We start from the raw sequence: 20,583 nt of genomic DNA on the forward strand, positions 1-20,583 counted from the left end.
CATAACAATACAAATAGCATATTATTTATGTCTGTAAATGATACATATCATTTGTTGATTAATGATGTACTGTTAAAAAAAAAAAACCATGAAAGATAAACACCCATTTCATGACAGTAATTGCCTCTGTGAAGAGGTGTATGATGTGCTTGGAAGTGAACAGAGATTTCAACTTTATAATGTTTTATTTTTTTTAACTGGGAGAAAATGTGAAAATGTACTACGTTTGGCAATTTTGAGTAGCAGGTATTTAGTGGAGGGGATTAACACAGGGAGGGGGGTAAGAAAGAGGGATTTCACTTTTACTCTGATACTGCTATAATGGGATGTTGAATGGATGTAACTGCTACATTAGCAACCATAATTTAGGCCTCAAGCTGAGCACTGAGAGGCACTAACTACTTTACTCTCTAATAAGAACATTCAACTTTGAAGAGCAAGAGGACTCCTGTAGGATACACAGCCAAGGCACAACCCACCCTGCCTCAATCTGCTCCTCATCTCTCTCCAGCAGATGACTAGAGAAGCTTGGGGAAGTGACAGAAAGCTTAGAGGAGGTGCTATAGCTGTCCACTCCCTTTTCTGTCAACCTTCCCCGCCCAGGCAAATGGATGGTGGTTTCAAAAAGAATCGCCTTAAAGACAAGGAGAATCTGTTCAAAGCAGCACCTAGCATACAAATCCAGCCTTATCACTGAACTTGCAGACTGACACTGGGCCAATCGCAAGTGGGATTCTCCAAGGTTCAGTCATGTTTCCATGAAGACTTCTTTATAGCAAAGTAGAATTTGTCTGAAATGGACTATTTGGATAGCTGCAAATCACTAGACTAGTTGACAGCCTTTTATGAACATACCAAAGCCAACTTTGTCAATTGACTATTTTGGGTAAATTACAGAAGTCACCAAAGAAGTCTGTGGTAAAGAGGGATGGCTTGATATCACCAGCCTCACTACTAGGTTGTACTGAAACCAAGGCTCAGACCCAGTTATGCCAGATGGAGATGGATTAGACAAACATCTAGCAGCATAGGAAGCACAAATTGATCACAGAATCTACTAAGTAACTCCTTAGGGAATTTACAGCATCCTTTAGGTTCCCATCTCTGTGTGACACATTCCTTGAGGCATGGCACATATCTTAGGCAGGATTCTATTTCTTCTAATCAGAATGATGCAGCACAATGAATATAGTCAATAATACTGTAATAACTTCGGCGCATGATCTATAAAAAAATATTGAATCACTATGTCGTACACCTGAAACTAGTATAATATTGTAAGTCAATTATACTTCGATTAAAAAAAACCAACTTGCCATCAGAAATTCTTCTAACCCAGTGGTTCTCAACTGGGGTGCTTTATCCCCCTAGAGGACATTGGCAGTGTCTAGAGACAGTTTTGTTTTGTTTTGTTTTGTTTTTGTCACAAGGAGGGGACTGCACTACTGACATCTAGTATGCAGAGGCCAGGGATGCTGTTAAATATCTTACAATGCACAAGACAGCCCACCAAACAAGGATACATCCAGCCCAAAATGTCAGTAGTGCTGAAGTTGAGAAACCCTGTCCCAAGCCAATGGCTGGACAAAGAAGCAAGTAGGGATGAAGCCTCTGGCACCATGTAAAGGGGACAGGGTACAGACCTTGCCAGATTCTGAAACTCTATTCATGCAAAGGTGGAGACAATGTCTTTAAAGTATTTTAGCCAACCTACATATACTGAATACTTTTAATTTCACTGACTGTTTCTTCCAGCATTTATTGTTCTAATTAACAAGCCACTGGTTTCACCAAAAAGAAAAAAAAAAAAACTGACATTCAATATGCTAATTAGCTATCATTAAGCTATAGATAACAGAAGGCATGGGATAGACTCAGAAAGTAGCCAATATTTCAATTTAGCCAGTATTCAGGCCCTAGCAGAGAGGTCTCAGTATGTAAGGCTAGAAAAGCAAGTTAGAGCAGGAAAAGAGACATTTGACTGTCCTCTGTGTCACTTATATACAGTTCTCCAAGGAGGTAATGAGTGTACAGTAGGCATTAAGTATGAAGTGCTGCTCACTCTTCTCTGCTGCTCATTTGGATGAACTGAAATGCCAGTAGAGAACAGGCACACTTTGTTCTACAATGTCATCCTGACTGGAAGCTAGAAATACCTCACTTACTTTTATGGAGCTGAGCGAATCATTTCCTAAGACCTTAAGAAATATTATGCTCTTCGCTTAGCCAAATCCTGCCCCAAGGATTTCAGGGAACTGCACTTCTTCTAAATCACTAAAAATTCTACACATTCTCTTACAGAGCTTCTCTCCTACTGCTCAAAAGTGGTGGTGGGGGGGACCTTAGAAACGTTAACAAACATTGAGTTTTACTTATCCTCCAAAGGAAAAGGAGACAAAATACGTATTTACTCATTTAGACATGTTGGGATTGCATCATAAATACATGTGTTAAATGTAATTAATACATTTCAGCTTCTTTTCCTACACTGATAAAAAAATGGACCAAAGCTGGTTTTGAAATAAAGTTCTTTAATCAGAGTGGAAAAATCAGGTTGCAAGCCATGAAAGTTTGGGATGGAGAAATTTACCTAAATATATGGTTGCCAAAGTTGGAAAAGCAATATGCTCCACATAAAAGTTGAAGAAACTTATTTATATTAAATAATCATAAAAATTATCAGAACTTTCTAGCAAATAAATCTACTAATCACTTTGTAGATAAGGGCCATAAATCATGTATAATAACTTGGTGGGTGAGATTTAAACCATTTTGTCATCCTTCAAATATACATCAGCAGGGAAAAACAAAAAGCCTTGTAATAAACTATCATTATTCTCTGTAAGAATGAGAAATGGTATCAGTTCTTTGTTTAAAAAAAACGAAACAGAAAATCAAAACCCAGAACACACAGAGGTCATAAAAGCCTTTTCAAAAGTTATCATTCATAAACACTATGAAACGTTTAGTCAGCTACAATAAAAATGATTAAGCTATTCAAAGAGTTACCTAAAGAATAATGCAGCAAATGATCAAACATATTTTACGTGCTTTATAAATAGATGAGGCTACTCTATAGCATTTATTAAGGAGGAAATAGATTCTAATCATTCAATTATGATAATCCCAATGACTCAACAAAATGGAAGACATATCCAAAAATAGGTGGAGAAGTTCTCCAGAGAGCACAGATTTTAAGAATATTTATTTAATATATAGGTAGTGCTGCCTCTCTAGGCCCTTCACAAATATTGACTCATTTAATCTTCATAATAACTCAATGATATAAATCACTACTATGACTCCCTTTTTCCAGATGAAGAAACCAAGGTTAAATAATTTGCCACAGGCTGTCACAAATCTCCAAGAAGCACTAAGTGAGCTGAGAATTATAGAAAATGTTTAAGTCAATTAACTACGTTTAGAGTAAGAACACAATAAGTCTTAAATCTATTGGAAAAGATGGTTTACAGGTCACAAAGAAAAACAGTTATTTCATTTCCCCGTGGCTTTATCTTTTCCATCTGAAAAGGACAGAACCAACATCAATCATCAGCAGGGAATCAAAGACCTACTTTTAAGGTAAGTCTGAAAGAAAGCACCTAATGCTAAGTGAATTTAGGTCTCTACACCCAAATTAATTACATTTCATCAGACTAAAATAGCACGCAAGTATGATTATGATGAACTTTGAGAAGTCATGAAGAGCAAGACATGAAGAATAAAACTGTACATAAGTAGGTCTCTTGGTTTTCAAAAATTAGGGAAAAGTTCTATTGCATGTATCCCCATTAGGAAGGATGAGTAAACAGAAGTTTATGAGCACTTGGAAGGATTGCCAGAAGTCAGCATGAGTTTACTAAGGAAAAGGCACTGCAAACTAACTACATTCCTCTTAGGACCAGGATAAGAAGTAGAAGTTTTTTGCATTCATCATTGCTTTCCATGTCTCTTTGACAGAGCAAACACTGAGCAAAGAAAAGGCATGAGTTCAAAGGCCTGTCTGGAGGGAACAGCAAAGAGATTTACCTACCTCACTCTTGACTGGAAGACCAAGATTTCTAAACTGGGTCATATTGCTTGAAAGTTTCCTCCCACACACTGCAGACCTCCAAAGAGCCAAACATGACACTGTAGCCAACAAAAGAAAAAAAAAAAAATCAAGATTAGGCAGGTTGAGTAAAGGGACAAAGATAACAGATGGTATAGTCAGCACATGTAAGGCTATAGGCTCTTAAATAAATACAGTCTCAGAATTTGTGGACCAACTAAATGGGTGATATTCGGTAAAACTAAAGCTAGCAGAAGCAAATTAAAAATAAGTGACTGCAGCCACCTACACAAGAATTTCATCCAAATCCATTTACAAATGTACTTCCGAAAAATCTAAAGATTCCCAAACCTGATTAAGAGGCCAAACTGTCTCAAGCATTAATCAAGATTACCTGCTAATATCCCTAATGGAAAGAAAGAGGCAGTCAAATTAAATTTATTATCATCTGACAGAGGAAATTATGAATTAACATAAGGGTGGAACACCACCTGGCATTGAGAGAAAACAGAGCCAAAGAACAAGAATTTGGATAGGTTTATCCAACATGGTCCAAAATGTAGTGATATTGTACTGGCATTGATGGCAGTTTTTTGTTAATATTTTGATGACCCTTCCTCTAGTCTTTTTTTGTAAAGCATATTGTACGGAATTATACACTTTTATCTTTTTGCCTAGAATTATAGTATAGCCATTTCCCTGTATTGTTAAACACTGCTCATAAACACAATCTTAATGGCATCACAATATTCCTTAATAGAAAGATGCCAGAATTTATTCAACTATTGCCTTATTTCTTGACTTTTAAAAATGTTTTTGTGATTTTCAATATTATTCAAAAATGAAAATCCTTCATTCTGCTTTGTATTATTTTCTCAAGACAGATTCTGGAAATAGAATGACAGGGACAAATATTAACATTTTAAAGCTCTTGACACATATTTCTAAATTGCTTTCCTCTGCTTTCATCAATACTAGTCTTCAAAACAATTAAATCTTTGATAATTTAGAAGATGAAGTTATATCTCATTTTAATTCACATTTCTTCATGAAGCTGAACATTTTCCCATATGTTTGCCATTTGCTTTCCAATTTTTGTGAATTGTGTGTTCAAGACTTCTGCCCCATCAGTTTTAGCAATTTTTCTTTTCTTTCTTTTTTTTTTAGGGCCACACTCTAGGCAAATGGAGGTTCCCAGGCTAGAGATCGAATGGGAGCTGTAGCCACTGGCTTACACTACAGCAATGGGGGATCCCAGCTGCATCTGCAACTTACACCACAGCTCACTGTTCCACACCCAGTGAGTGAGGCCAGGGGTCATCCTTATGGATGCTAGCTGGGTTCGTTATTGCTGAGCCAGGACAGGAACTCCAGCAATTTTTCTTACGGTTTTAAATGAGCTCTCTTTGGTAAAGAAATTAAGCTTTTCTTTTCACATATGTTGCCAGTCATTTTTTAAACCAGTTATTCCTTTTAATTTAATTTAATTCTTTTAATATTATTTCTTAACATTTTTCATTTCTACATGATCCAAATATTTTTATTTCTCTCTGCTATTTCTTCTATCACTTTTTAATTTAAAAGCCATTTGCATACTTGGATTTAAAATATTCTTCTATTTGAATCTAGGTTTTGAAATGGTATTATTAATAACACAACTAATTAACATAGAATACAGTTTGAAATGTGACATGAAATATGGATGGAAAATCGGAAGAGAACAAAAAACCTAGAGCATCTCACCGAAGAGCAGAGGGTCACACCTCACATGGGGCGCCCCAACTATGAAGATCTGCGTCTGTACATTAGCCCCCTAAAACATGTGACATTGAAGCCAGAGGGAGCCCACAGCCACAAGCTGGGCGAGGCTGGTCGAACTGAGAATCCACCCTGGACCGAGTTAGTGCCGCGACTCGCCCGCTCCAGGGCCCGGTGCAGACAGTCCTCTGAAAAGTGCCCAGACTTTCTGTGAAAGAAACTCACTCGCTAAATTTAAAGAAATTTTGTGAGGGGCAGCAGCCATTCTGGGGGCAGAGGCCGGTGGGCGCCATCTTCCTACTCTCCCGCTGAGGGGCTCAAGTCTACAGCGGCCGTAATTTTTCTTTCTTTTTTTCACTTACCTCAGAGGGTGCCAACTTTGTGCTCTCCTCTGCCCGACACAGTGTCTCCTGGAAGATTGCTTCTACACATGTCTTGGTGAGGCAGTTTGTACATCTCCTGTCCCCCTCCTTGCTCCCGCGGCCAAGGAGACGCCCCTTGAACTCCCGGTTCCTGTGGCCCGGAGGCTGGGCATCTGGTTCTCGCGGGACTGGACCCACTGGAGATCCTGATCCCGGCAGCCCTCCGCCTCCCGGACACAGCAAGTCCAGCAACTGAAACACATCTTTCAGTGAAAGAGGCCTATTTGCTCGTACTCGAGCTCGGTCTTGAGGGACTGGCTCAGGTCGGGTTGGGGTACCCAGGCTGCTCGGGAACACGCTCTTGGGACACAGGACTGCCGCCATCTTTGCTCCCCTCCGTTCACCCACAGCCCGCAGTGCCTCCCACACGGGAGCTTTGAAGCTCCTCAGCGCTTAGATTTTTACCCCTGCTGAGCAGGGGACACCTCTAGGCGGCCTGGCTCTGGTGGCCTCTGCATGTTGTCCACTGAAAAAAAGAGCACGACTGAAAAGTTGGGAAATATGTTTTATCCGGCTGACTTTCTCAGGACTTAAGCAGGAGCCAGCCTCTCAGCTCTGAGGGACTACTTCAAAGAGGTAAGTTTTTGCAACAAAAACTAAGTAGTCAGAACATTAAAATATTACTTTAATTAAAAAAAACAGACCTCTCAAGTTAATGAATGTAGTGCTTTTCTCTGTATAGGAAGATGCAAGAGTCTGGACTTATCAAAGTCATTCCTTTGAGGTGCACCTCGATTCTCTAGGGCCAGAATTTCTTCATCCTGAATCCCCTCAGGGTGCGCCATTGGGGATGGGCCGCCTGTTGGTCTCCATCCTGAGTCCACTCAGGGCTCACCATCAAGTGGCTGTCATGATTGATGGCTCTGAGCCACAGCATCCTTTGTTTGCAGATGTGACAGATTTGCCCACAGTGGGTCCCGCAACACTATATATGTGCATTCTTTAAAAACTTCTGCCTAAGGCTTGGGCTTTCCATCAGCCAGAATTAAGATGTACTGAGATGACTGGGAGCCATTCAAAATAAAATAGGCTGCTGGGACAGTCACAAACACTTGGGAGGTGCCCAAAAGCAAGAGCAGGACTGAATGGTAAAGTTCACCCACAGGAGGGCTCTCCTTTAAGATGGAGGGGGGTATGTTTTATCTGATGCATAGAAACCAACACAGAGAGTCAAGCAAAATGAAGAAACAGAGGAATGTGTTCCAAATGAAAGGACAGAAAATCTTAAGGGGGAAAAAACCTTAATGACACAGAGATAAGTAATTTACCTGATTAAAAAGTTCTAAATCAGTCTATCTTCTCAGATGAGAAGACAGAGGCTGAGTCAAATGAAAAGATTCACTCTCCTGTAGTGTTGAAGGTTTTCTTCAAAAGATCTAAGGTATGTTTTCAAAACTTGTTTTAAAAAAGAGAGAAACATGGGAGTTCCTTTTGTGGCTCTGTGGTAATGAAGCTGACTAGTATCCATGAGGATGTAGGTTCTATCCCTGGCCCCATTCAGTGGGTTAAGAAACTGGCGTTGCTTTGAGCTGTGGTGTAGGTCTCAGATCTGGTGTGACTGTGGTTCATGGTGTAGGCCTGCAGATGAGGTTCCAATTGTACCCCTAGCCTGGCAACTTCCATATGCCACAGGCGTGACTCTGAAAAGAAAAAAAGAAGAAAGAGAAATATGGATCTAATTCTGTTTTTTCCACTGCCTTGTATTGCTAATTAGAATGTGCAACTAAATTTTACTGAATAAATCCTCCCTGCTGTTACTGAATAAAGTTATGTGGACCCTGCTCAGGCTCGAGTCTGGCAGAAGCTCTGTGCCTTGGAAAGGGAAGGGTTTTCCCCATTTGGTTTTGAGAAAATGAATAAGGAAATAGAGCTAAGACTGACACAGCACTAGATTTATTCAGTGGCCAAAGAATGGCGAAACAGAAACTAAATTTACAGATTCACCTGGACAGAGGGATTGAGGAAGAGTGAAGCTAATGATGGGAGGCATATGTGTTAGTCTACTGAGGAAGGGGCAGGGCTTTTTCCAAGGATAAGGTGCCACCCCCTTTTCTTTTTTGGTCTTTAATCTCCAGTGTATCAGGTAGTTATGTCATTTAATATGCTATTGTAGTAAAATCTATATATAATGATCCTAGGGTCTGCTGGAGGTCAGATTTTTCTCCAACTTGGTCCTCACTGGTTCCATCTGGGTTTTTTTGTTTGTTTGTTTGTTTGTTTGTAGCTACCTTTATTATCTCTGGACACTTTAACAAAGATTTATGTAAACTCCTGCTAAAGGTGGGGGTTGGCAGGTTTTGAGCAAAGGCCTGGAGCAGTTTTGTCAACACTACCTTTCTTATTTATAATGCTTCCTTTGAAATATATTAAATTATTTTATACGACAGAGTCTGTTTGGGGGCTGGCTACTCTTCCATTCCTCTATCAATCCATTTAGTACCAGTATTAGAGTTTTAATTATAGAATTTTAATAAAACATAAGTATAGCGATACTCTCCACTTTCAAAAATTGTCTATTTTCTCCAGTTTTTTCTTTTAATTACCCTTTGAAATAACCCCTTCATGTTAAAAAAAAAATAGCAATGAAATTTTAATTGCAATCTGTTTCATAAATTTTATCATTGAAACACCAATATTCCAAGACTAATATATGGAAGAGTGATAATACTCAGTGCTCTTTCTGAAACCATCAAATAACTGTGGTTTTGAGTCTTTGCTGGATAAAAACATTTGATTATGAATAACTTTTGTAAATACTTTGATATTGCTAAAATGGTACCCTAAAAAACAGACCTAAGTGTTCCTTCTGTTGGAGAAAAATGGGGTACAAGGGGATGGTCATGTCCCAGATCTCTGGTGAGTTCCTGGGACAGGCCCCAAGTGAGGGTTCTTGGCTTTGTGCAGGAAAGAATTCAAGATGGAGCCATAGTAAAGGGAAAGCAAGTTTATTTAGAGAGATAAACACTCCATAGACAGAATATGGGCCATCTCAGAAGGGGAGCGGTAGTCCTAGGGCAGGGTCCTCTCTTTGGAAAGTGAGAGTGGCCTCGAAATATGGGCTGAGTAATTTCATAGGCTAACAAGTGGGAGGATTATTCCAACTATTCTAGGGAAGGGGCAGATATTTCCAGGAATTAGGTCACTGCCCACTTTTTGGCCTTTCTTGGTTGGCATCAGAACTGTCATGGCATCTGTGGGTGTGTCGTTTAGCTGCTAATGTATTAAAATGAGCATATAATGAGGCTCAAGGTCTACTGTACATTGACTCTTCCACCGTCTTTGACCTAGTAGGTTCTAATCAGTTTTGTTGTGTCCTCAAGGGCTAATGATTATGCGCTGCCCCCTTCCCTTCTGTCTCACCTCTAAAAATATATGTTGTCTATTAAACACATAAACATCTTGCATCAAAATATTGCCTTTTTACATGATAACAAAGAAGAATTACAAATATTGTGTGTTTTAACTGGAAAGCTGAAAATCTGAGAATCAGAACCTAGATCAGTGTTGATCCCACCAATAGTACTGACTAAAATGGTTTCCTATGTCAGTCTCCAGAGTAAAATAACCAAAAGATTGAAAGGAATATTGAAAGTCAACGCATGGTTCACAACTAATGTTGAAGCCCCTTGTCAATATCCCTACCAAGCAGTATGCAAATTTTGCTTACATATTTTCAATAATAGGGAGCACACTACCTCCTGAGGTAATCAATTTCACCTTTAGAAAGCTCTGATTTTCAGGTGTTCTTACATAGATTGAGATTAATCTCCCTGTAATTTCCCAGGTGTGGAAGTCCCAATATCTATGCTACCTGGAAATCCAGCATATATTTAAAGATAGTTATCATATAATCCTTGACTCTTTCCTTCTCCAGGCTAAGCATATTCAGTATTCCCCAAAATGTCTCATCAATAAAGATGCCTCTGATCTCTTTACCTTCAGTTTGTGGCAATCCCAAATGGTTTCTCTAATTTCAATGGGGCAGGGAAATAGGGGGTAAAGGGTCTTGATTTTCAATATCGCCCTTAAAATGCAGACCCAGGAGTTCCCGTTGTGGCGCAGTGATTAACAAATCCGACTAGGAACCATGGGGTTGTGGGTTCGATCCCTGGCCTTGCTCAGTGAGCTGTGGTGTGGATTGCAGACGCGGCTCGGATCCCGTGTTGCTGTGGCTCTGGCGTAGGCCGGCAGCTACAGCTCCGATTAGACCCCTAGCCTGGAAACCTCCATGTGCTGCAAAAGCAGCCCAAGAAATGGCACACACACACACACACACACACACACACACACAAAAAAAAAAAAAAAAATGCAGAACCAGAACTGACCATAAGAACCCAATTGAATTGAAGAGCCCCTTCTACTTAAAGAAAATATTCATCATGAAAACATGTTGAACTGGACTTTTTGTTGTTGTTGCACCGAAGTTGGTGACTAGAATTCAGATTTGAAAACAAGAGGCTTCCAGTGTCCCATATTCTAGAGTTACCAAAAATAAGTTTCTGACACCAGCCTGCCTCAACTTTTGGGGAATACAACCAAATGGGGTGGGGAAGAGTTAAAAAGTTCAAGCAAGATGTGCCTCTGGTGTAGGCCGGTGGCTACAGCTCTGATTCAACCCCTAGCCTGGGAACCTCCATATGCCGCGGGAGCGGCCCAAGAAATAGCACAGCAACAAAAGACAAAAAGACAAAAGACAAAAAAAAAAAAAAAAAAAAAGTTCAAGCAAGAGCTGTGGCTCCCTCAAGAAGACATTGTGATTGTGGGGGTCACAGTTGTCTATGAGGAACCCACACACAGTCCCTGCCAAAAAACTTTTTTGTAGAACACCTTGCACTTATATCAGGCAAAATCAATAAAGAGATGGTCCTATAACCAATAGAGAGGCATCCTCACTAGCCAGGAAGAAAAAGCACTTCCCCTCTATTTCTCTCCCTTCTTAATATTTGAGCTGTTGTAGCCTAGAAGAGGGACACAGAGGTGTCCCTCCGTTCCTAACACAGACCACGCTTCCTGTCACTCTCCCATCTGGTGCTGGAATGTGAGTTGTAGTGAATGAGTAGACTGTGACCATTCCCATGCCAGCCTTTGGATCCATAGGTGAAACCTGCATAGGGGAGATAAGAAGGGGAGATTTAGACAGAATTGAGGTTGATGCTTTTCGTTGCAAATGATGACTGGAAAGTTATAGAATCTGCATAGGATATCAAGTAATGGGGAAAGAGACTCAGTGGAGCGTAGATGAGATCAGTGATAGAACAGAATAAAACTATTTTGTATTTATACCCTATTTTGGGACAGTTTCTCAATATGCCAGTTAAAAAGCTACATCTTCCTGTCTTTGATATCTTGAGGTTGGTATAGGAAAATATTAAGACTGGTCTTAATCTCCTATACAGTCCTTGAAATTAACTCTCCATCAGGCTTTCCTTTTATTTTTCTCTGCTTGGCTTCATTCCTTGCTATGGAAACAGACTTTCAAGGGACATAGCCACCTATAGATTGGAAATCTCATCCTTACAGTTTATGATCCAAAGAAAAGAGAATATGTTTCTCTTTCCCAAAATCCTTTGTTAAACCCCAGGGCAGGACTCTGCCTGCCCTGGTTAAATCATATGCCTATCCTTAGATCATTGGGAAAGTGGTCATTGCAAGTGGGAGGTTAGGGCCTATGATTAGCCATGCCTGGCTAATTCTTCCAAATCAAGAAAAATTACAAAGGTATGGTTATTTTCTCATGTTTTCATATTGAAAAACACAAAGCCATAGGTGAAGGAGACCCACTTACTGAAGAATCTGATAGAGAGGCAGGAGCCAGTTGGGATGCTCCACAAGGACCAAGTCACTAAGGGGAGCCAATTCTTGCAAATTTACATTACCTTGCTAATACCAGAACTGTTGGGTACCATTTTGGAAATCTCCATCTAACCCATGAGCACCAGTGGGCACCCACCCCCCCACAACAGCTTTGCCCACCCCTGCACCTCAGCTCGGTCTCACAGCTGGTAAAGTGATAATCCCACCCGTCAGTGCCCAGCAGCTGCCAGAGCTGGGCCCTACAGCCATTCCAGGAGCTATTCCTGCCCACCAGCCAAAATAGGAGGGTACTCACAGCCCACAGAGAGGGTACCCCTTGAGCACTTGACTCTGATGGCCAGATGGGATTGCACCTCTGAGCTCCACCAGACATCTCTTACATAAGACCACTCCTTCAAGACTGGAAAAGGTAGCTGATTTAGCTAATACGTAGAAACAATTGCAGAGAATTAGGCAAAAATGAGGAAACAGAGGAATATATTCCAACTAAAAGAATAAGATAAAACGTCTGAAAAAGAACAAAAGGGAATGGTGATAAATGATCTACTTGATAAAGAGTTCAAAGCAATGGTCATAAAAATGCTCACCGAACTCAGGAGATAAAGGGACAAATGGAGTGAGAACTTCAATAAAGAGATATAAAATATAAGAAAATACCCAACAGAAGTTATAACTGAACTGAAAAATACACCAGAAGTGTTCAGTGGTGGATTGAATGAGGTAGAAGAATTAAATCCATGAGCTGGAAGAGAAAGCAATAGTACTCATCCAGACAGAGCAGCAAAATGAAAGAAGAATTTTAAAAAGTTAAGATACTTTAAAGGACATTTGGAACAACATGAAGCAGAATAACATTCACATTACAAGGGTCCCAGTAGAAGAAAGGAAGAAAAGGCCAGCAAAATTATTTGAAAAATGGTGTCTGAAAATTTCCCTAATTTGGAGAAGGAAACAGATATCCAGTTCTAGGAATCCCAGTGAATTCCGAATAAGATAAAACCAAAGAGACACACAGCAAAACACATTATAATAAAAATGGTAAAACTTAAGGAAACAACCAGCTAAGCAGCTAAACAGGTCCTGATTTCCTGAACTACACAGGCTGTGTGAAATGACTAGTATTTATATTGTTAAATTCACTAAGTCTAGGAATAATTTGTTTTATATTAATAGATAACTAGCCCCTGACTAGTAAAACCACTAGTCATGTGCTTGGATATTCTGGCAATGCTCAATAACTATGAAAAATTTCACTCTTCCTCTCAATATCAGTACTTGTCTCTTCACATACCTGTAACAGACAGTTCATAGATTGGCACAGATTTATGGATCATGCTTTGAGTAGTTGTACCCTTGACATTTTGTTATTGCCTCAAACACAGATATTCATTGCTTCCTGAATACACCTTCCACTCATATTCCCCAAACAAATGGATTGTCACTTTCTTCTAAACAATTGCCTTTGAGTTGGTCATCAGTGTCTGATCTAGGCAGTTATGGCCAGGGTTATGGAATCATGTGACATAAAGTGTGACAAATCTGGTGAAAAGAGCATCCACAGAGAAGGATGGAGCACATGGCAGACCCTTAAATTTTCATGGACTCTATGGCATTTTCTTCAAATGTCACTTAGGCTTTACTTCTTCCGTGAAGTTTCCTAAATCGGTCTAACCTAACTCCATAAACCTGCCTATAAGTATATTTAGCAGTTCCACCAAGTAAGGCAAAGACAAAGAGTGAGCCCCAGGAGAATTTCAAATCAGCCACAGTCTTCTGCAAATTTCTCCTCTGGCATGTTTCACAAAATAGCAAACAAGTGTCATAAAGTTAAGGTTGCTGTGATGTAATGTTAATGCAACATGGCGGCTATAATATTGCCCATGAAGAAAAAATAAAAACACACAGAAGGTGTATTCATAGGTGATTTTGTGCTACAGTTAGGGAATTGTAAGTGCTCTGTTGAAATGAGCAGCTCAGGCACTTCGGCTTTGGTCATGTTGTGTATTTACGTGCCATAACTTTAAGAAGTAATAGTGGCCCTGGTGCAGGTTGCCCTCATCAGATTCTTGTAGATTTTCTGGCATTATGGGCTTTAGAATGTGAGATCATGTTGCTGTGCCACATCTGTAAGAAATTGAATACAAATTGCAGCAGAATTATACTTCAAGGTAGCGGTTTCCAGCTGTACATCATTTGTTTTGTCTTGTTTAAAATAGCTCTAAATCATGTGCCAGCTACTGTAGGCTCCAGATTCTATTAATTAAGGATGAAAAACTAAAGCAAAAGCTTGTGCTCTGGAAGCTTGTACCAGGTTGCTTCCAAAACCTGCCTCAGGTCTCTGCAATCCCAGAAGAAGCTACTAGGTAATTGGGTGGTTTTACTGGGACAGTGGTTCTCAAGGTGCAGTCATTGAGAGAGCTTATAGAAAATGAAGTTTTCTCCACCTCATCCTGGACGCAATCTAAATCTCTAGGAATACACCCAGGAATCTGCATTTTAAGCATATTCTTATGCATGTTAAAATTTGAGAACCCCTGTAATCTGGATCCTACCCTAAAATCAACCATTTCCCCTAAAATCAAGCAGGATTTTACTCAACCAGACGTCTCGGTCTGCCTTTCCTAATTTTCTCCCAACAATACTTCCTTATTCAAAATCACTTCTCACCTGCTTTATTGTTCTCCCTACCAATTGAAATGAAATGCAGGAAAAAAGTCAGTAAAATCCAGATATAAAATATATCACCAATTTATGAATATGGTCCAATGGGAGTCAGACTGTGTCCTGCTTCGTTGTGAGAGAGAATACATCTCTTCTTATAAAAAGTTCCCAGAACAGGTGTGATGGGCAAATTAAGTGTTACCATAGCACCATGTTCCTCTGTGGCTCCTTCTCATTACAGAATTTGTTGTGAACATCATTCTTGGCTATGTTCCTTGTTTATATGACTATTTCATAATGTATCAAGTGAGAATCTATGCAGCTACTCTTTGAGTAAATTCAATGTGTTGATGTCTATCCTGAAACTCAGATAAAAGGATAACCCACTCATACCACCAATTCATCGCTTTGGTTGGTAGGCCCTCAATAAATATGTGTGTAATGAATGACTGAATGAATCCCACTGCTCTGTTATCTCACCACATGTATTCATAAGCCTATGGAGAATCCACTCAAAAAACCCTACAGGCTCTACCATAATCCAAAACAGAGCCCTGTGATTTTGATGCCTTACTATATTTCCCACCATATATGTGGGAAATATAATAAGGCATATTTCCTTATCTTTTGATAAGGAAGGTGTCTCCTTATCTTCCTCTCTATCACACCTCTTTTTGTGTGTTCATATTTTGCTCATCTCCATGACCCTCTTTTCAAAATGTTTATATCTCCCAAGAACTGGCAGCTGCTCTTCTCAGTTTATAGATACCCTAATATATGTTCTTTTTGTCTCTAGATTATGGCTGAAAGTAAACCTTCTTAAACAATTCTGCTACACTAAAGCCCTTCTTGTCTTCAACATTTGTTTCTTTTGTTATTGTGGCCCACTGGTCAACTTTTACTTCATATTCTTAAATGGCTCGACCTGGAGTGAATCTGAAGATTAAACATTCTGGAAGCCGATATGTTGAGGTAAAACATTCCATCACAGGAGAAAACTTAGGGCCACTTCTGTGTTTCTTGGTGAGCTTGTCACTCCTTAAATACTGAAGAGTGCCATTTGTCAAACATGGTGCCTATCTTTCAAAGAAAGCAGGAAAATTTTCTCTGTGAATTGATACTTAGCAAGGTGGTAGTTCAGATTTGCCTGAAACGGTTCATGTTTGTACTTACTGTCCTAGTTTAATTATTCAAAGCACTCCCAAAGTGTGTAGTATGGCCATTGAATTACATAGTCACCCTACTCAACCTCAAGTTTTAGGCAGAATAAGAATACTACTCTTGCTCACCTTTTGCCTATCCCATTTCATCATATCCCACCAAACTATCTCATTTGAAAGGACAGAAGAGCTAAGTAAATGCCACTTTCAAAGTAGCCCTGAACCTTGGCTTCTTATCAGTGAAGCTGGTGTAACACAAGGTAGAACAATTTGACTTAACCAGTGAGCGATGACAATGGCAACTCAAATCAGAGGCACATTCTTCAGCTCTTCAGTTATTCCTTTCCTCGGTAGCCTTATAACAGTCCATCCAAGTGTACTCTTGCAAGTAATGCACTAGTCACTACTTACTGATTACAACTCATTCACTCATTCATTCAGATATTTATTGAGCACTACTATGTGCCAAGCACTGTTGTAGCCCTGGAGAACACAACATTTCTGCTCTCATATAAATTACATTCCAGGGAAGGGAGAGAGACAATAAACAAGTAAACGGATATAGTGACAAATTCTGAAGAAAATGAAATTGAGAGCTAAGGCAGAGGGTATATTGTTTAGGGCACAGCTGAATTTCAGTAGCAGAGAGATCAGAAATACAGAGGCTCAAAAGAAATAGATGCATATGTTTTATGTTCCCAGAGACGACTTGCCCATAGCTGTAAGGTAGCTCTATCGATAAAGGCTTCTAATAACTAAGTTTCCTTCCATTTCCCTGTCCAGGCCATAGGCAGTATCTTCATACACGTTGTTGGAGCACCTCTCCAGCACCATGTCCACATCTCAGCCTGTGGGAAAGACATAGAGAACATCCAGGGCAAGTGGCATATAAAGATGACTCTCATGTGTTATATTTTTATTCCTCTCACTTCCCATTGGCCCAAACTTAATCACATGGACACAGCTAATTACAAGTCCAATGAGGAAATGCAGTTTCTATTTGGGCAGTCAGGTGCATATCTAAAACATGGGAAGTTCTATTGTTTTAATAATAAAGGAATAAAAGGCACAAGACAAGACAGATGGGGCTTTTATAGGTGGGAGTGTTTTGATAAAGTAGTCAGGGAATAATGAGCCTCAAAGACAACAAGGAGGCAGCCATGTAATATAATAAATGGAGAGTTAAAACATAAGCAACCATGAGTTAAGATGACAACCAACACACAGGGAGTTCCCCTCGGGCCTTAGCAGAAATGAATCTGACTAGCATCCATGAGGATGCAGGTTCTATCCCTGGCCTTGTTCAGTGAGTTAAGGATCCTGCATTGCTGTGAGCTGTGGTAGAGGTTACAGACACAGCTCAGGTCCAGAGTTGCTGTGGCTGTGGTGTAGGCCAGCAGCTATAGCTCTCATTCAGACCCCTAGCCTGGGAACCTCCATATGACTCGGATGTGGCCCTAAAAAGACAAAAGAAAAAAAAATGATCACACGTATATGCATGTTGCGAACTGAAGTTTTAATTCATTTTTTAAAATTGTTATGTGATTATTTACAGTAAAGTCACTAGTGAAGCACATCTCCCTCCCCCATTTATATTTTTAACTGGTAAAATTCTCAATCCTGTTTACATTCCAAACCTGATTGCTTTTTATTCTTTTACTTTCTTTCTTTTATTTTATATATATATATATTTATATATATTTATGTGTATATAGATATTTATATATATTTTATATATATATCTTTAATATATATATTTTTTTTGGCTGTGCACATGGCATGTGGAAGTTCCCAGGCCAGGGATTGAATACAGTTGCAGCCTTACACCACAGCAGCAGTTAACACTGCATGTTTACCCCACTGTGCCACAGAGGGATCTCCCATATCCAGTAGTTTTTTTTTTTTTTTCTTTTTATGGCCGCACCTGCAGCATGTGGAAGTTCCAATCATCTCCAGTTTCCAAACAGCAATTACCATCTTCTCCTTACCTATTGCCATCCCTTCTATAACCTAAGCTACTGCACTACTCCATGGAGAGGCTAAGAGATTATGGAATAGAGAAAGTAAACTGAGAGGAACATATAGATTTTAGACTCACTCATTAGTCAGATGGATTGAATATAAAGCAAGACATGTTTTGACATTGGTTATGAGGGAAGGAAATGCTTGCTGGAAAGGCATTTCGTCCTTGCCCGATTCTGGGCCCTTGCCATGCATTTGATAAATTCAGGTCTAATTAAAACTGTAAGAAACACCACCCGAGGCAGACCTATAATCCATCTGGCCAACTGTTCAGGCTCAGATAGAAGCATGCAAAGATTCTGGGTAAGAGATCCAGTGCCCAATCTGATCCAGCCACAACTAGGTAGGAATGCTGCCCTAAAAGCCCCAACTTTCCTCCACCGAAACAGGACTATGCATCAGGATGTGCTATTATCTCCCAAGTCTCTTGCTGTCTCTCAAGGAGGCTGTCATCTGCCTTCAAGTCGATAAGTGTCCATTAGTCAAAAAGCAGAGCTACCTTCTGACAGTGATTGCAGGAACATGTACTTCAGAATCATGAAGCTACAATATTGGGATAATAATGACCATAAATTACCTTTTCCTGAGAAACTTACATACTTGGCAAACACTGGGCTTATGAAGACATGACTTTCCTTCTCCGGTGAAATCAAATCTATTATTGTTTCTGAATAGTTAATTATTGTTTCTGAAGAGTAAAGAGTTTTGCAACTGGGTCATATGCCCTTCCTTCTTTGAGTTACCCAGATAATTAGTTTCATTAAATATTATCTTTTCTGTTCAGTTTCCCCTCATAACAGCTCCCTTGCCTTGGTTTAACCAAAAATTTAGTCTACATGATGATGACAAGTTTTTCAAAGAAAACTTTTATTGAAATATATTATAAACACAGCATGAGTAGATGGTATAGGAAAGCTGAAAAATCCCCAGTGCTACCCATATCTTCATCTTCCATCTCTCCGTCTGTGACCTCACCCATCTGGACTGGAGGAGTGGGGAATATTCTGGTTTCTATCGCCATGCTGCCTTAGTGGACTCCTCTACAAACTTCAGAGCTGCTTAACTTCCCCTGATATATTCTTAGTTGAGTTCAGCTCCTGGGTTCTTCTGAAATCTATAGTTTACACGTCTCTGGCCTTTCAAATCCTTCATTATAAAGTACGTGAAGGAGAAGAATGCTGACTGGAACCTGGTGCTTGGAAGTTTCAAATGGCACTTTGCACTCACTAAAAAGACAGAAAAGTATTCACAATACATTAGCCCTAGCAAAAAGGCACAGGAGTGTCCTTTGGTCTAATAGAACCTTCCCAGTTGGATGACACTTTTGGAGAATAACAATTGCATTTTAATTCTAATCCTTCTCTATTTGAAAAACAGGGACTCTGAGGCCCAGGGAGGTTCAGGCCTTGCACTAGGTCACAAAGTCAGTGAAAGGCAAAGTAGTAATAAGACCTAGTATACAGTGCCCTTTTCACTCTACCACAGAGTTGTTTGTTGGAAACAGTATATTTCTGTTTTGGCATTCTTGAGTCTACAGATCCCCAGCCTAAGGTTCTGGCATAATGTAGTATGATGTTGTAATCTTCCTCCCAACTATAACCTTCTCCAGTCCTAAAAACCATATAAGGAATTTGAATTTCTCTCCTAGTTTCCAATTAGCTTTGACAAACTTGATGTCTTGCCAAACCAGTATACTACATGACACCCACTGACTCCAACAGGCAAGTGATTCTATTAAATACCTAGACTTAATATCTTAGCTAAAAATCACCATCTGTTCACACTTAATTACCATCCTCCCAAAACATATTTATTTAACAATCTTAAAGAAAAGCTCTATGTGTAGACAGGACTGAAGATTTGAATTTTCAGCCTTCCTGCCGAAGAGCTGTCAATTAAACTTAATGTTATCTCAAACCTGGCTCAAGTCCTACTGGAAATAGAAGCACACATTTTTTTCAGATAGTTCCAAAAACAACATTCTTGTATTTATTTCTGAAGGAAAATTTGAAGAACAAATGGTGAAAAATAAATAAATAAAACAGGAGCATTTCTTGCTCTTTCTTTCTCCCTTTCTTTCTTTTTCTTTTTTTTTTTATTTCTTTCTTTATAGCTTTCTTTCTTAATTATACCTTTCCCGAAAAAGAAAGGGGATGGAAAAAATTCAGCTGCCAGGCGTACCTTAGTATTAATTGGCTTAACATGCCAGCCAAGAAGCCAGCTAGCTACACTCACCTTCTGTCATTATGCCTGTATGCCTTTCAGAAGGACTCTTCTGGGTTCAATCACTGTATATAAGCAGTTCTTTCTTCTATGTCACTCTTGGAGAGATCTGATTCAAGGTCATTCAAAGTCTCTTTTGAATGGTTTAAATAGCCAAAATTTCAATAGCTCTCAACTGTGCAGATTGGCACTCTAGCTTTAATTATATTACATGCCAGGTACTTTTATAAAGTTAGACGCTAAACTTGAAGAACTTTACAGGAAAAAAAAAAGGAATGCTCTGCCCATTCAGAATAAACTTATAAGAACTGATAGTCAGCATTTATAACCAAGACATTTTTGATTTAATTTTAGTCACCCACAAGACAAATTATCCCTATCCAAAAAAGTATTCTATTTTGGGAGTTATTTTCTGGAATGAAGAAGAATGAGTTGAACTGCCTTTGGCCATCTGTGTATGTTTTTTAACTTT

The 20,583-nt window shown here is 39.4% G+C and overlaps 1 long non-coding RNA gene across 1 annotated transcript; it reads left to right on the forward strand.

Moving 5' to 3' along the window:
* Nucleotides 6,723-7,615, forward strand: LOC102161945. The gene is made up of 2 exons (XR_302539.2): nucleotides 6,723-6,807; nucleotides 7,536-7,615. It is a non-coding gene; the product is annotated as an uncharacterized LOC102161945 (long non-coding RNA).

This window comes from Sus scrofa, chromosome 3 (genome assembly GCF_000003025.6).
Source record: "Sus scrofa isolate TJ Tabasco breed Duroc chromosome 3, Sscrofa11.1, whole genome shotgun sequence".
NCBI classification, from domain to species: domain Eukaryota; kingdom Metazoa; phylum Chordata; class Mammalia; order Artiodactyla; family Suidae; genus Sus; species Sus scrofa.